This window comes from Bemisia tabaci, chromosome 4 (assembly GCF_918797505.1).
Source record: "Bemisia tabaci chromosome 4, PGI_BMITA_v3".
In the NCBI taxonomy this organism is placed as follows: Eukaryota; Metazoa; Arthropoda; class Insecta; order Hemiptera; family Aleyrodidae; genus Bemisia; species Bemisia tabaci.
The window spans coordinates 4,938,661-4,956,723 of NC_092796.1; the positions used below are offsets into that span (position 1 = coordinate 4,938,661).

The 18,063-nt window shown below is 43.5% G+C and overlaps 2 protein-coding genes and 1 long non-coding RNA gene across 5 annotated transcripts in view; all 3 read left to right on the forward strand.

The window, feature by feature from the left end:
* The window catches only part of LOC109031262 (uncharacterized), a 599,201-nt gene that overhangs the window by 228,694 nt on the left and 352,444 nt on the right, over window positions 1–18,063 (forward strand). The window lies entirely within an intron of this gene.
* Window positions 1–18,063, forward strand: part of bru3 (CUGBP Elav-like family member bruno 3) — an 854,644-nt gene that overhangs the window by 186,526 nt on the left and 650,055 nt on the right. The gene's annotated exons all lie outside the window — the stretch shown is intronic.
* LOC140224357 (uncharacterized) overlaps window positions 1–18,063 on the forward strand; it is a 59,304-nt gene that overhangs the window by 33,252 nt on the left and 7,989 nt on the right. The window lies entirely within an intron of this gene.

Consider the following 18,063-nt stretch of genomic DNA (forward strand, 5'->3'; position numbering starts at 1 on the left):
TTTTTCCGAAATTAATTAACGCCCTATCAGAAAAACCCGCGCGGAGAGACACCATAATCTGGTCGTAAATCTGTTACCTCTGCTCGATACCGACACAAAGTAACAACCAGGAGCCGTCAGCTCATCCAGCTGCGGTGTGGCGATTAATTTCTCTTTACTTAAGCGAGTAGTTCGAGGGGGGGGGGGGGAGGCGAGGGCGTAGGACTAATGATTGAGAAAGCACTGCTAGTGGAGGAGCTCTCCCCGCGAGGCGGTCGGGGCGGCGGGGGGGGGATGCTTATCGACAAAAGGAAGCGCGAAACTTGGGGCCGTTAATCGCGTCAGGCTGATAATTACGATTTCGGAGCCATTATTAACCGGGTATCGAAGGAAAATAGATAGCTCAGGTCGCCCTCTCAGAAACGCAAATTAAATTTAAATCCCCCAAGCTTCCTGAGGTGGAGGTGTAGGGGGGGGGGGCAGGCGGGGGGGGGGTATTCAAGTTACCCACCTCTCTTTGTGCGCTAATAGTTACCGCAGATTCGCCGTCGGTTAATTCATAGTTTCGTGTTCATTTTCAACCTCCGCACCTTGCTTTGACAGATGCTCGCTACAGCCGCAATACCGGCAAATGTTGCCTAAAGTGGATAAGCTTGATGTTGCCGAATCGGCCCGGGATGAGCTTCTTGCTGGAAATTACAATATCTTGTTCCCGTATACTGGATATGAATCGAGTTAAATGCTTTGTGGATCCAGCCAAAAGAGGCCCTATAACTTAGAGGCAAATAAATTAAGCCAGAGTAAATTAGGGTCACTGTAGAGCCATTTCAGATTCAATGAGACTAAAATTTGCGATAAGGAATTACTATTTCTGGCTCCTTAATAGAAGCGCATATCTGGATAGAGAAACTCTCGGCACATACAATGTTTTCGAAACGAGTTAGAAATGGACGTAGTTCTATCAAACGGAACTATGTGCATGAAGACATGAGCCCTGAGACCCATAAGAATGTATGAATAACAGGGCTCACGTCATAATGCACATAGTTCCGTTTGATAGAAATACGTCCAAATAGTAGTTCCTCATTGCAAACTATAGTCCAATCGGAGATAGTTACTATCAGTTGGACGTATTTCTATCAAACAGACCTATGTGGAGGTGAGAAATATGGGGTGTGCTCGATAGTTCTCTGGCCGTAAGAGTGAATGAGAATAATAAAGCGCCAGTGACGTCAGCGGCAATGAAGGAGCCGGCGAGCGGAACGGGGATATCATCGTCGGGGAGCAATAACTCATGAGCCCTGTTCACAACGCTCTCGTGTCATGCCCGCGGCTCATGAATCCCGCATTCAGATGGCACATAGGTCTCTTTGATAGAATGTAATATCCCGCTTTTCCAATTCTTCAAAAGGAATCACGCCCACTTTTACATTGCTTCTTATCCAGCTTCGACGAGCACACCCCATATTTCTCACCTCCACATAGGTCTGTTTGGTAGAAATACGTCCAGTTAAGAGTTGATTATGGTCATTGCGAGGTAATGGAGAATTTGAAGGTGTCTAAAATTTGATGAATGTTATGTTTAGATGGTATTACTGAGTGGTTGGTATAGCCAACGAGCCTTGTTGAGACCCAAGTACTATGAAGAGGTACGATCCGAAGAAATTTTATGAAAAAGCTGTACACAAACTGATTGCGGTGGACGCACGGGTCGTAAGACAGTTATGTTAAAGTTTTTTGCCAACGTACGTTAAAAATTCAGCGTGAAGCTGGAAATCGCAATACAGAGGGAAAAAGCTCATTTGAGCACAGTTTTCCCTCAAAGATATATGCTGTTTGGTGCAACACTAGTTACGACCATTCATATGAGATTGTGATATGAGATATGTTTGCATTGAGATTTTCAGCTTTATGCTGAATTTTTAACGCACGTTGGCAAAAAACTCCAACATAATACTAAAAAGCTTTTGTATATTTTTGCTTCTTTATAATGAATATTTAAGGAACACGTGGTGAGATTTAACATGAAGGGGTCTGAGTGAGATATCTCATGTCCGTAAACGTGCCAAAATTCGAATGAGCACAAGTGACTTGATAGAATATAGGTCCCGTCGAAGCTACGTGGTTTATAAGCTATCTCACTGTTAACACGATTTCACTGTTAACACGATTTCACTGCTAACACGATTTCAATGTTAACACGATTTCACTGTTTAAAATCAACGTTAAGCAGCAGCACTTTGCATGTAAATGAATGAAGCTCTTTGCTCAACCACAAACTGCGTGCAGAAAAATGAGAATACTTTTCTCATAAATAATCATAAATAAACGTCAGTTTTTCAGAACATTGCATTGCCCATTACTCATCAGCTCTCGAAGCGATGAGAATATTGGGACATCCTGAACACTTTCAGGGGATCGTAAGTATCTATGGCTGAGTAGAATAAGCCGTGTTTCTGATGTGTCAAACCCCGTTCTAATTTATATTTTTAAAAAGAAACCAACCATCGGGCTCTTTTGGAACTTACAGTATATTTTCTTATAAATGTCAGATGGACCTTTTCCGCATAAATGCGTCCACTTCATATGGTTTTGTAGCAAAAGTATCCCGCATGGCTGCCCTGATTTGCACATCGGTTGATGATTCGCCTACATCTAGGAGCGATACCATACCACAACACGAGAGCTCGATAAGCGGTATCTGGAAGTTACACGTTTAAATCCGTACGTATTGTGGATTTTGGAAGGAGACATATCGCCACGTCCCGGACAAAGAATGCAAATCTGATGGTGGTACTTAGCTAGACTGAACTCGGTTAAACCCGTCCAATAGAACTACATTTGAATCGGTGAGAACGAAAACACACCAATTCGGTTACTCAAAAATGCTCAATTTTCATTAAAGAGAGTCAGTTAACATAAAGGTCATTGAAATTAACACGTCTGTGCACATTTGCACATTTGCACTGGTTATTTAACCTAAAACTCGAGCCTAAAAACTTTGCCATTGAGCAGAATTTATCTAATTTTTTTTTCTTTAAACTATTTTTTTGATAAACAGTTGGACTGATTAATTGCCTAATTATTAATTTAATGGATGAAGGCTACACTGAAAAAAATAATCGGTGGGATTTACCAGAGTTTGGGTGTTATTTACCATACTGTCTACTTGATTTTTTACACAGTGAAGCTGCAGCATAGTTACCAATATACCGGTATGGTAAATAACACGATACGGCTGACACTATGCGACACAGTGCCAGTGTGGCGTTCCCGACTGACTAGTATGGTAATTTCAAGCATCCAGATGCTGCGACAAACCTTGTAGATTCTAAAATCCACTCATCTTATATTATTAAATGCTTTTGATGAAAGTCGTGGATATTTTACTTACATCTTACTTTTAGAAATTCCGTTACATACACAATCAATGGCAGTTAAAGACAGTTTCAACGAGAAATAGCAGATAATTGCTTCACTGATTTCAAGTAAATGATACCAAAACCATACTTGTTATTCGCGTTAAGGTATCATTTACAGACTAAATCAGATCCACGGAAAATTTAATTGCATATAATAAATAGATAGTTCAAAATATACCCACAAAAAGACACTACATGAAAATCCAATCGCACGGTTCACGGTGGGGCAGAAGCTGCCAAATTTTGCTTAAAGTTACAGTTAAACATCAATCCCACGCACATTTGTCTCTTCATCTGAGTATGTTGAGCTTCGAAAATTTTAACAAGAATATAGATATACCTACGAACGAAGTATTCAAAAATCACTTCTAGTCGATTATTTTCAAATTACTTCCGCACTTTTATGTTTTCGAAATGACTTTACACAGAACCGATATTCACTGGATTGCAGAACAACTTTGCGAAGGTTTTCAAATTTTCAGGATTCCTTCACTTTGCAAGCCAGATTCATTGTAGCAACTCCTAACCTCCAGAAATTGGTCGATACGAATAACGAAAAAATCTCAGAAAATGTATGTGGCAGATCAATATAGATAGATTCGAAGAGAAGACGGTAGCTTTAGGGACAATTCGAACACAAATTTGGGCAAATTACGCGTGGATTCACATGGATTAATATGGATCAATAAAACACAGCCACGGACTCCGACCCTCAACGTGATAAATTTATAACTGACAAACAGACAAACGAAAAATGGCGGACCACAGACCGCAGCGCAGTCAAGCGGGAGCTCTCACCACGCTGACTATACCAGTATGGTAAATTTAACCTACCAACACCATGACCAGTCGCATACAGATGCCTACAGATATCAAACGCAAGTGTTACCATGTTATTCCATACTTTTAACTCATCGTATGGTAAAAAATACCCAGCTGATGGTGAGAAATACCTAAACGATGGACAGACACACCTAACTGATATTTACAATCCGGGTATGGTAATTTTTATATCGAGTATGATTCTCACTTTCATCTAGATGCTTAAATCGACCATTATTTGGCTTTTTATCACCATATTTTTTTTTACTATACCATTATGGTCAATCCCACTTCCACTTTTTTTTCAGTGTAGTGGAAGAAACTGTGGGTTTAATTACTGCGGTGGATGACGTAAAAAGATCTACTTTTTAGGGACGATATCCGGCTAATATTGAACGTAGACAGTTGATGTTCAGACAGATCTTATTATTTGTGTCTGATTCACAAGAGTCAAGCATTAAAACATAATTCTGTGACCAGCGCAACTGACCCATTGGGAATTTGGCTTCGCACACAGTCAAATGCCCAGTCAAATACTTCAAAAACAATCGATACGTTTCAAGAGAGGTTGCCTCGCCTAGAATCGACTGTTTATAATAGATTGAAACGGAGGTAAAGGAGTGCTGCAAACATGCTAGAATGGCCCCTGTTGGTGTGCTTGTGACATTTTTCCCGAGCGGTCACGAGACACGTTCGCTATGAGGTGGGGAATTTTAACATGTCAATTAGGAGTGTCCTGCATGTTAAATCGGAGAATTACACGTTACGGTTGTTTGCGGTTGCCTTGGCACCCCTCGCCCCCTAACACCCCCCCCCCCTCCGGGGGCGTAGAAATGGCATTGCGGTCTAGCGTCTGTTTTTTCGTGCGTCCATCAACGCGAAAAAGCTACTACTTCCCGCGTTAATGACCTTATTGCGGCCGGCAGAGAACTTCAGGACTTTTTTACCAATGGTGGACTTTTACTCTGAGCTTTTACGGAACATGGAAGACTCCGGACGGATGATCAACCCGCAAATTTGCGGATGAGTTCGGTCCAGGAGGGTAACTACCTCTCATTCTCTTTCAGCGGGCCGATTCTCGAAATTGGCAGACAAAGCTATAGACAAAGTAGACAACAGGGATATGTAGGGTGTAAAGATCCTATTAGTGGAAGCGGGTGGTTGGAATGGACAAAGGAGGGAGCTAATAGACTGACTAGCGACAACCCATGGGAGACCCGATTGTTAGTCCATCTTATTCTCCCTTAGTGTATAGGAACCACCCATTTCAACCAATAGGATCGCTCCATACTCCCAATGTCTTCTTTGTCTATTGCTTTGTCGATCAATTTCAACAATCGGCCCGCAGAATAATGTTCTTAAACGGCGCCTTATATGGACTGCATTTTGCAATTGGGAACTAAAATTTCTAGGTCAATTTAGAAACACCTTGTGCATCATTTGTATTCTTTGGCACATAAGTGTTTTAACAGGTGAGCCGGAAATTGTAGTCCCTAATTGCAAAATGAAGTCCATATAAGAAACGGGGAGGAGATTACGGCGCTAATCAGGCATCGGGACGAGAGTTAAATGCACTTGCGGCAGGAGAGGAGCCTTGCACACGCGACGCGACATCCCGCCCAGCTGTGTTTTGACAACTATTCTTGGGTGTTTGGCTCCAGTTTGGGGCACATCTGGAGGGTAATGCCCGGGGAAGATTTATCCAAGAACAGAGATTTCGCTCGGGTTTATGGTCCGTCGCCGGAAACGGAGGGGACCGCCGCCGTCGAGGGTGCCTCGGCTCCGCTTATTCCGAGGACTTTCCCGCGGCCGCCATGCAAAAAACCCGCCTTTTTCCCCCGGACCAGGCAGCCAACTTTCCACAAGAGTTACTGTCGAAAGTTTCCACCTTGTGTTCGGCTAATATCTCACACCTGGCTGCACGCTCTCGCCGCTTTAGATGACGTTGTTGCCGCGTCGAGAAAAAATTGTCAAAATCTCTATATTAATCTAAATGAAACTCATTCAATGAATAAAATTAATTATTTGTGGCAGATTACATTTAAGTAGTTAAAAAAACCCTAAATTAATAAGCAGTTTGTAAGTTTGTAATCCGAAGAAAATTTTTTTGGACTCTACAATTTGTTTTGTTCCAAAAATTATTCTACTTCAAGATACTTTCGTGTGTCTCTGTGTGAAAGAAATTCTTCACCGGAAGTTTTTTTCTCAATTCATAGAAAATTGAATTTTTCGTCGGTGGTAAATTAGATCACATTTTGCAATATTAAGGAGCCACTATCTCTGGCTCTCCCATAAAAGCATATATCTGCATAGGGGAACCGATGTTATGTATGTTGTTTCTAAAATGGGCCAGAAATAGTGGTTCCTTATTGCAAAATGTAATCCAATTAACATTCCCCTCCATCAGAAAAAAATCCATGTGATCTGAATCCAAGCAGTGGCGTAGCGTGCTTTGCGATATATTGATTGATCGACCGTTTAAACCAATGGAAAATGATCGTTAACAAAGTGTTCGCAACGAATACCGCAATAATCAATTCTTTACCCTAGCTTCAAATGAGGAGATATCGACTATCGACCCCTCACGCTTCACATGGGAAATGTTCTGTATTTCGTAGAATCTCAGATTGGTCGACTTCATAGATACTTCACGCATTGCGCATACGCACTGTGATGTACGTGCAACGCGTGAAGTATCCTCCGCGGTGTACGCGCAATGCATGAAGTATCCTTGCAGTCTTGTAGGCGCTAACGCTCTGGCCGCACTGTGCTTGGTTCTAATATTGGAACTCGCGGAGGCAGCGTTTTCGAACGCATGATTTTGAAATTGTCCTACACTCTGCATGGATTAGTTTAGCTTTCTGGAACACATCTCATCTTTCCCTCTCGTTGATAGTTCCGTTTGGCAGAAATACGTCCAATTATCGTATATACTTCACGAAATATATCCCTTGCTCGTATCCACATGAATATAATTAACAATGATAACTGCAGACAAAGTGGGCGTAGTTATGTTAGCATTTCTTCAAATGTAGAATCAGTATTTGAAACTTGTCGAACATGTTTTTAACAATATAAATGCTAAATCAATATTTAATTTTTTTCCGTGCTGCATTTCTTAGCGTCTCTGGTTGGTCTTCATCTTTTGCATCTTTTGCAGAATATCCTGTGAACATGTCAAATATCACGATTCTCCTGTAAAAACTGAAAACGACAGGGGAGATTTTGAAAAATAGAATCGGGGTAGTTGTTCAGTGACTTTCATCAGTTAGTCGTCTAGTGATCATTGAATTGAATTTCATCAAAGATGGAGTATTTTTCGAAGCCCTGGTTCGCTCGAAATCGCCCCACTCCTCATCCCCGCTCGGTTTTCACCATTCACCGTTGGCTCGAACCTATTTTGTGTGGTCTCTTACGTGGAAGTCTGCCCCTTTCGTGGGTGGAATTAGTCTCTTATCGTGCACCGCTCCGGAAAAAGTTCGCCCCGAGTCAGATATGAAGAGCCGTGCAAGCTTCAGATCCCCCCCCCCCCATCCCTCTTCCGTTATAGCCGGAGTTCCCAGCGCTGTGCTGCGGGGTTGTGCACCTGAGTGTATGCTAACACCCGGAGCGATAAGTCCCCCCCCCCCCCGTTCCACTCCATCTTGCTCCCCCACCCGCACATTTCTCCGGCTTTCTCCCCGGCCCATCAGCGATTCAATCTGCCAAGCTTCCCACTATCAGGCAGATGTTGGCGGTGCCTGCCGAAACAGTTTCAAGACCGAGTGCGTAACATCCACGGCTCGCTCCCTCTCATCGACCTACATATTTTCTCAGACAGTGACCGATCGAATTACTATTCCCTAGCGCCTCACCCCGGTTTTTGACCTCAAAATCTGGCCAAAATTCAATAATCTTTCTTTTTCCCCCTTTTTCCGACGAATTTTATTCAAAATTGGACTTACATTTCTGCGAAACGGAACCAGGCACAGGTGGGAAACAAGGGGTGTGCTAGTTGGTCGAGGGTCTTAAGAATGAATGGGGATTTTAAAGCGCTAGTGACGTCAGCAGCAACGAAGCCATCTTCGTTTCGCTCTTGGTCGGCATTAACTCATGAGCCCTGTCCACAACGCTCTTTTGCCATTCCCACGGCTCATGAGTGCCGCATTCAGTTGGCACACAGCTCCGTTTGACAGAATGCAGAATTCCACTGCTCGATTTCTCCAAAGGAAATCAAGCCCACTTTAACATTGTTTCTTATGCAGATTTCTAGAGCACATCTCATCTTTTCCAATCGTCAATAGTTCCGTTCGGCAGAAATACGTCCATTTGAAAAACGATGACTTCGCGAGTTCGAAAATCAGAGCCAAACACAGTACTGCCAGCGCGTTACTCGCACTGGTGCCTACAAGACTGCATCGATACTTCACGCATTGCGCATACGCACCGTGATGTACGTGCAATGCGTGAAGTATCCTCCGCGATGTACGCGCAATGCATGAAGTATCCTTGCAGTCTCGTAGGCGCTAACGCGCTGGCCGCACTGTGCTTGGTTCTACTATTTGAACTCGCGGAGGCAGCGTTTTTGAACGCATGATTTTGAACTTCTTCTACACTCTGCATGGATTATTTTAGCTTTCTAGAGCACACCTCATCTTTTTCAATCCGTTTTGGCAGAAACGGTTCTATGTTTGGCAGAAATACGTCAAATTATCGTAACTAGTTCATGAAATATATACCTTGCACGTATCCACATAAATATAATTAACAATGGTATCTGGAGACAAAGTTACGTCAGATAATTTAATATCTGAAAGACCAGAAATTTTGGAATTCTCTGTCTCTTGTTTACGAAAATTAAGATTACTAGTTTCGTCATTTTTTCTTGTCATTCCTACTTTCATATTCCATTAAAACACTTGTTCAGAACGTCATGGTGATAAATTATAATTTTTGAAACGAATTTGTAAGAAAAATTGTCTTGCGATGAAAGATCCAACGCATCATATACACATGTTTTGTTTTAAGCTGTAAAATTAGAATAATCATTTAGAATTATAAATTTCTTGGTCAGCACATGGATACTGACCCGGTCTCTTAGTTATTAATCAAAAGGAATTGCTATTACTACAAGGAATGCTTGTTTACTCTAAGGAATTTAGAAAAACATGTACTGAAGAAAATCTTATCCGCAAGGATGTAGGAAGCCCAGCCAGCTTAGGAATGTACGTTCTACAGCAGATGTGTCAAAATAATACAATATTTCATGACTACACCATTAGGGCGTTACCCCGAGTATGCTGATCAAGGGGTGGAATCAGCAAAAATTGCAGACCGTAAAACGCCAATCTCAAGAAGCAAATATCGCACCAGTACACACGTATTAATACACGTTGGTTATCATCCAATCCCAAAGACAGCTTAATCTTGGTCAGTGGTGAGGCGTGCATGATCGATTGTCGACATTTCCTCATTTGAAGCTATGATAAAAAATTGATTATTAACTATCGATTATTTATCGATCCTTTTCCGTAGGTTAAAAGGACTGATCAATATTGGACGTATTTCTATCAAACGGAACTATGTGCATTAAGACATGATCCCTGAGACCCGTAAGGATACATGTATACCAGGGCTCTCGTCGTAATGCACATAGTTCCGTTTGACAGAAATGCGTCCTATTGATGTATCGCAAAGCATGCCACGCCACTGATCTTGGTCCCTGCGTCCTCTAAAGAAGGAAAACATCTGCACCCATCCATGAGTCGGGGAACATATCCCATCGCATGCGAGCGAGATTGCATGTTGGAATTGATACGGCGCAGCAGTGCTCATAACTTGATTGTTCTTGCAGCAACAAGTTTCACCTTTCACCTGCTAGTGCACGGCTGTCCGCGTCTCCTTAAGCCCTTTCGATTCCTACCCGCAAACGCTTTTCAATCATGCTTAAATCCTGTTTACCGCCTTTTCCTGCGCCACCTGATCGCACTTTGTCATTTTCCCACAATATCCTGACACTTGCACCGCCCGGTATTGAGAGAGATTCCGCGCAGATTGTACAATGCCACGCAAGGAGAAGCAGACGAAAAAGAATTGATACCGATGAGAATCCGGAAACAGCATGTTTGGACGTATTTCTGCCAAACGGAACTATGTGTATTAAGACGTGAGCTTTGAGACCCATAAGAATACAGGACTCACGTCGTAATGCAGATAGTTCCACTTAGCAGAAATACTTCCATTTTAGAGACGTCGCTCAATGGATCGAGTCGATTCGAAAGGTCGGGCATGAACTTTTTAACTAAAACTGAATATTTTTATGTATAATTCGTCACATTATAAATGAAAGTGCCTTCAATTTTGAACATGCAACATGCACATCTTTGGAACATGAATAATTGCATCAAGGCCGGCCCTACAGTCAACTCTCTATAGTGTTTGTGAAGCCGAAATGCCTCCACTTTTCGAATTGGTTACCACCTCTAATTGGCTCAGCCATGTTAGGCCATGGGGCCTTCTAGGGCTCAAAAATGGCGGACGCTTTAAGTTTATAGGAACACAAAACGACTCAAACTTTAGTTTTATTTGCATATATCGCAACAAGAACTTTACTTGAATGCATTAATACGACGTATGTACAAAATTTCACGGCGAATCGTGTGAAATTTTCGAGAAAAATCATTTTGGATCAAGATTGGCACCAACTGCGTTTGGTGATCACCAGGTGATAACCGTCAAAAGTTGGTAATGACCCCCTCCCTCTCACTCTCGAAAACCAAAACAAAGTGCCGCCATGTTTGGGCCCTGAACCCCTCCATGGGGCCCAGTGGTCATACTCTCCCTTTAAAGGTACTCTAGTTACAATAACCGCAAGGCTAGTTGTGTCAATTGTGTCATCTACCATGGCAGTTATCGTAAGTATCGCACGGTAACTGACGCAATTTTCATCAGTTTTCGCCAGTTGCGGTGACTACCCTCTTTTATCGTGAATTCTGCTGATCCAAACTTCAAATTGAAGGATCCTCGCAGTAACTGCGTGTGAGTAGGCTCTTGCCATTGCACCGGATCCATTCTAAAATCATTAGCATGCCTCTCTTTATCCTCAGCATGAACTCTCCATGTAAATGAAATCGACTCTTTTACTCATGTGTGAATTGTAAAACTATTATCCCCGAAAAGCTCTGAAGCTGAACCCTTCCCATTTCTCGAACCAACCCTCCATCGCTTGTTTCCTACATATCCCTCGAAACTCATATATTCCCAACTGGAGTGAATGTAGGTCTGCCCTGCGGAGCGAAAATGACGTATCATAATAGAAAGTTGTAATGGAGTTATGCGGTTTTTTCTTCGTAGGAAGTTGCGTTTTTTTAGCGCTCGGCAACGGTTCCCCGGACGGATAACCTCGAATTTGGACGTATTTCTGCCAAACGGAACCATGTGCGTTAAGTCATGAGCCCTGAGACCCATAAGAATGTATGCACAAGAGAACTCACGTAATAATGTACGTAGTTCCGTTTGACAGAAATACGTCCATTTCATATGCGAGCTCACACGGATTCCGGCTTGCACCGAGGCTTAGTGCAATCATGCGACCACGAGACTTTTGCGTCGGCCAGTTTTTTCCCGCCCGACGAATTTCGGATGGATGTTCCGGCAGTTGTTCTGCCCGCTCCGGGTTAAACGTCGGTGCGATTTTGTGGTAGGATCTTCCCTTTTTTATAATTCCAACTTTGTTCCGGTTCCGGCACCATCGAACCGAAAATGGCGCAGGGTCTTAAGCTCGGAGACCCTCTCTCTTTCCTTCCGAGAATTGCAAATCTGGCTTCGACCGGAAAAAATCTAGAGGAAGTAACGGTTCTTCCCAGTTGAACTGCATTTTGGAACAGGAAACTACTATTATTGTCTCATTTTAGAAACAGCATATGTGTCATTGGTTCCCCTACGCAGATAGAAGCTTTTATACATCAGCCAGAAATCCTCATTGCAGAAGGCAGTCCAAAAGAGAATTTGCAGGTGTCTTAAATGTGAATTTCATTTTTAAAATGATACTGCTAAGAAAACTGAGCACGAGGATATCCTCGGTTTCCGAATTGGACAATTATTGCAGAAAATATGACAAAATAACCTAATCTGCTAAAATGCTTCGTTTAAATGGAACATACCGACGGTTGACGTCACAAGGCGGCAAATTTTCTCACTTTTAAATCGATTCTTCTCCGATTTCCCATTTGAGAAAAAAATTATGAAAAATACTGCCAACTCAGCTCATTAAGTACTCTCAGATGAAGCAATACAATTTGTATGTGCAAATTCTCCATTTTTTTTTCTACTTCAAGTAGCCCACAAGGGCTAATCCTGCGCTCCAGTCCCGTACCCCCACCGTCCCTAACAACCAGTCCCAGGCAGCCATTGTTTCAGACCGTCAAACTCGAGTCGCCTGGCCGGGAATCGAACCCGGGACCTCTCGATCATAGAACTAGTGCTCAGTTGAACCACCGGTGATTCACAAGCTGGAAGTTGCCGTTGCTGCGCAGATACGCAGGTATCTCTGTAACGTAAGAGCGTATCTCAACTACCACGTGAGCCCTGTTGTCCGTATGACTTCATACTTTTCGGGACTCATTTGGGAATGGAGGCTCGACCTTAAAGCGTCAGAGGATCGAGGATGTGAGCGCCTCACTTCAGGTGGGAAATGATTGGCGCGGAATTTCCCGCGATCAGGTTCGGGGATCGAGGATCGAAGAAGGCGGTGGGGAAAAAGTGGTGAATTAGAGTCCTGTCGTCGTATCATCGAGGAGGGGGGGGGGGGGGGCACGAGCGGGGCGCTACTTAGTGGGTGGGTGGAGGGCCCATTAATCAAAACCCGCTCGGACAGCGGGGCGTGCCGCGCGCTGCGGCGGAGCAAATTATAAACTTCACAGGGCTTTCCTTTATTTCCTCTTTTCCCGGCCGAGGAGACCCAAGCGCACGTCCCAAGGATTTTTATAATAAAAACATCAATTACCTTGCCAGGGCTCCTGTAATTCCACCATGTTCCGCCGTGGTTAAGTTCATCTTTCCTCCCGCTCCTCCCCCGGTTCCGTCTTTCAGAATGGACCGCTAGGCCGATTATTCAACCTTAATCGATAGCTAATCGAGCCTCGCTCTTGATGAATGGGTAGCGTTTCGCAAGGGGGAGCCACGGAACCAAATTTTACCAAGCTGTGGCGTACACGGAAAGAAAGTACCACGATCTCAACCATACACCTGGCTGATTTTGGCGCCAGTTATGTGAGTAGTTGCACCAGCCAGAGGTACACTAAATAAAAAAAAAAAAAAAAAAAAAAAAAAAAAAAAAAAAAAAAAAAACTTGGTAGAATTTACCATTCCTTCAAGCTGTATTTCACACAGCGTCAATTTAGGGTCAATTCTACCAGAAGAAAGGTAAACGTTACTATATACTGGTCCAGATGACCATTCTTCTGGCAGAATCGACTTGAAGATTGGTAGAATTTATCATTCCTTCACGCTGTGTGAAATACAGCGTGAAGGAATGGTAAATTCTACCAATCTTTTTTTTTTTCAGTGTACGGTCGAGTCAGCCAAATGTGTGCTTTTATCAACCATACCTCTGTCTGGTAAAACTCCCTTTATAACTGGCGCAAAAATCAGCCAGGAATATAGTTGAGAGTTTGATTCTTTTTTTTTCAGTGAAGTCGGTGTACAGGCTAGGGAGCGACTGCTTCTTCGGAGAAATTCGGAGGTTGATTAAATCGAAACGCAGACTGGGGGCACGATTAATTAAAACTATGTTAGCACGATACGACGAAATAGATGACTGAGGAAGGATAGGGGACTGTGGCGACTAGGTATCGCAGAGCGCTGTAAGAGCGGCTCTTGAGCATGTGAAAATTCCAAGTCGAGAAAAAATATTGTGGGGTTAAAAATAGTTGTTTCACCTCGTCTTCAAGATTGAAGTTAATGGAATAATCTAATTTCAAACATATTTTTCCCGGTTCAAATTTCATGCGTTTTTGTGTGAGAGAACAGTTTGCGAGGGCAATGTGTCCTCACCTTCAAATGGACAACATTAGGCAGGAAGGAACCAAGCCACATCGGCTTTTGCCAAATTTAAATGGGCAATTTAATTTTTTAAAAGAGAACTTGTGTGAGGATTCCTTTAGTAATATTAAGGAATTTGCTTCGTGCTATGCAGAAAATTCACTAAAATTTGCGCAAAAATCTATACGCAACAGCTTTCATGTAAGAAAGTTGAATTGCCCAGTTTTTGGGCATGTACAATTCCGCTTTTCCGTTTCTCCAAAAGAAATCACGCTCACTTTAATATTGTTTCTTACGCAGATTTCTAGAGACATCTCATCTTTTCCAATCGTCAATAGTTCCGTTTGGCAGAAATACGTCCAGTTGAAAAACGATGACTTCGCGAGTTCGAATATTAGAGCCAAACCGTACTGCCAGCGCGGAACGCGTACTAGTGCCTACAAGACTGCATAGATACTTCACGCATTGCGCATACGCACCGTGATGTACGTGCAATGCATGAAGTATCCTCCGCGGTGTACGCGCAATGCAGGAAGTATCCTTGCTGTCTTGTAGGCGCTAACGCGCTGGCCGCACTGTGCTTGGTTCTACTACTTGAACTCGCGGAGGCAGCGTTTTTGAACGCATGATTTTGAAATTTGTCTACTTTCTGCATGGATTATTTTAGCTTTCTGGATAAAAATCTGTACGCAACAGCTTTCATGTAAGAAAGTTGAATTGCCCAGTTTTTGGCGATAGCTGATGTGGCTTGGTTCATTTTTCTTAACGCGGTCCAAATGATAGATACCTCCAGTTCTTGCTCGCGGTTGTTCGGTTTGCCTACAAGATCAATTGAACGTATTTCTGCCAAACGGAACTATGTGCATCAAGACATGAGCCCTGAGATCCATAAGAATATATGCATAACAGGGCTCACGTCATAATGCACATAGTTCAGTTTGGCAGAAATACGTCCAATTAAAAGGAGAGGCGTTTCAGTAAAACGCGGCCCAACACCCAAAAAAAGTGAAGTTGATTTAACATTCTGGATGTAGAAAAAGTGTGCGAAAACATATAAAATGCCAAAATACCCGCCACAGCAGTTATTTTTAAATCTTGGCATTGCTGAAGTAAGAACTGTAGCGAGTGATTCAGCATTTTGTAAGTTCTCGCATACTTTTTCACTTCCAGATTGTTAAATCAACTTCACTTTTTTTCGGTGAATCATTGCAAAAATGTTATTTAACGCGTTGGTAAATTTTACCGTTTCATTTACTCTTGAACTTGCGGAGAGGTCGTCTACCGATAACCTTAAATCCACTCGTAAAAATTTAGGTCGGGGGAGCAAGGTGTCCCCTCGAGATTCCGAGCATAAAAAGACATTTTTATTAAGTATCCGGTGCTTATCGGAACACGAATCCAAAGCCCCGCCCCCCGCCCCCGCTCCCGCGAAGCAGCCGCATCAAAGCAAGGATTCGATAAAGCACCCCTCACTGAAATGATAAATGAGGCATCGATGATTATTCAACTTTCCTTCTAAATGAGATTATATTCACGACGTTGTATAACAGTGCTGAGCTCGAGGAATTTCGTCGCGGTGAGAGATGCAAAGTAGAGACCGTTTTTCATCACGCTGGCAGGAGCAGCCTCGATGCTTGGGTCCGCATCTTTTCCGTTCTTTTTGCTGGATCCATCCACCCAAGAAAGTCGTCAAAGCGCACACCTCACTTGAAAGTTGCGGTTCGCACCATGGTAACGGCACACAGTAAAATCGAATGATCAAGCGATATTAGAGTTTAAATTATTGACGTAAAATCCGGAAAGCGTTGAACTCTGAAGCCGTGATATGCACCGAGATTGGCGGAACCAGCGAATTGGCAACGTTGTTTTTCTCCATTAAAACCTATTATGGAAATGTATCGATTCTTCGAGGGGCCAGGTGCTCCGACAAGAATCGATTATTTAACATAGATTTGAATGGAGGGGGATTGCAATTTGTTGTTGCCAAATTCCTGGATCCGCCTCTGAGAAGGAGCGAAATCCACTCCATGAGAGAGATATTCACTCTGCAAAAAGAGTAGTTTCTGAGTAGACGAAGGAGACAAAGGAAAAGTGGGGGTGATCCTATTGGTGGAAGCGGGTGATTTTCATGGACGAAGAAGCTCCTAATGTTATAGAATATAGTGGAGTATTGCGAGTTCACGCCTCGCGGCATCGCGCCTTCAATTTTTTAGATGCAGCACGGACATCCATCAAGCACGAATAGTTGTATCTCTGCGCCGTCGTCACCGCGCATACCTTTCCTTGCTCTATTTCCATATTATGTTGGTTTTGTTTGTCTCATTTGTAGTGCTGCTTTAAGGGCTATGTCAGCAACACATCCAAAGATAGGGAATAAGTGATTCGGCCTCGTTTTTTTTCAACTTTTCTCATTTTAACTTTATCGATTCTTTATCATAGCTTCAAATGTAGAGATGTCGATAATCGATCATTCACGCCTCGCCACTGAGACCGAGTTTAACAGAACCGGCTTGTAAAAACTATGAAAGGGACCGCGACTACGTTCGGTTCTTTATTTGTTATTTTAGAATTGGTTTTGAACAAAAAATTTTGCCCAAAAACTATTTCTACTTATGTATTTTGGTCATCGCATATCTCCAATTTTCAGGGAATTTCGCCGAAATGTGTCAGAGAAATCAGGATTACGTCAGGGAATTTCATTTTCCAGATTTGGTGGCAACCGCCGTGCTCCTATCCAGCAGTTTTAGCCGGGGGCCCGTGACCCCGACAACCGAATTTTTTATCGCGCGCAAGACTGCATTTTAATGAGCGCGAACAACGGCGGGACAAGGGTGTCACGTGCTAACGAGTGTGGTCAACCGTGGGGACGGCCATTCGCCCATATTTTGTTTCCGGACGAGACGCCACTGCCGCGGTCTGGGGGGGGGGGGCTGGGGGGTCTGGATTTAGGGCCCCGAAATTTTCATGGCGCGGTGCGACGCAAAACTCAAGGGATGCGCTGTCAGCACCGTTGCCGCATCGCCGCCACTGCCGAGTCCCACATCGAGGATCGGGGAGGATTCCGAGCTGAACGCGGCAAGATCAGCGTCCAGCGAATGTGATGAGTGGAGGGTGAATTATTCAGAAAACCCGGGGAGATACATCACAGAGGAGTCACGTGATGAGGTCCTCGTCATTAATCACGCTGCCCTCCCCCCCCCCCCCGCCGCCCGGGCACTCCTCCCCTGTTTACAACGCCTCCCCTCCGCCCCCGCGCCGTCAGGAACCGCCAGATGGCGCTGGTGGTGCAATGGCGGTGTTAGCGGCCGAACCAGAAACCGCCGTCTTGCGTTACCCGTCAAAATTCTGGGATTTTGTGTCGCTGTTTAATCCGCGGAAGGGTTTTGGTTTGACTCCCCTGGTAAAAATTGGCAGTAGAATCTGTGTTCCAAAATACCATAGACCTACAGCCGGCTGTAAGATTTCCAATAGCTTCTATAGCAGGCAACACAATTTCTTATAGCCCATTATAGCCGATGGCGATTAAGCAACAGCCTGGCGATAAAGTGTATGCTAAACGTTACAAATTACGGATGCTAGGACTTGGTGAGTTTTTGGACTACCGCTCTCTTTTTGGGCCGAAGTATCTTGATTTATTTTGTTAGGAAAGCTCCGTACCTTTGAAGGATGTCTGCCATTCCTAATATGTTGGAGCGCCTTCAATTTCGTATGATACTGTGCAATACCCCTGGTGTGAAAAAGTTGCTTCAAGCGCCGGGATGCGCTGCGGCGCACTATGGTCCACAGACCCTATTTAACGGAACTTTAGTCAAATTTTGAA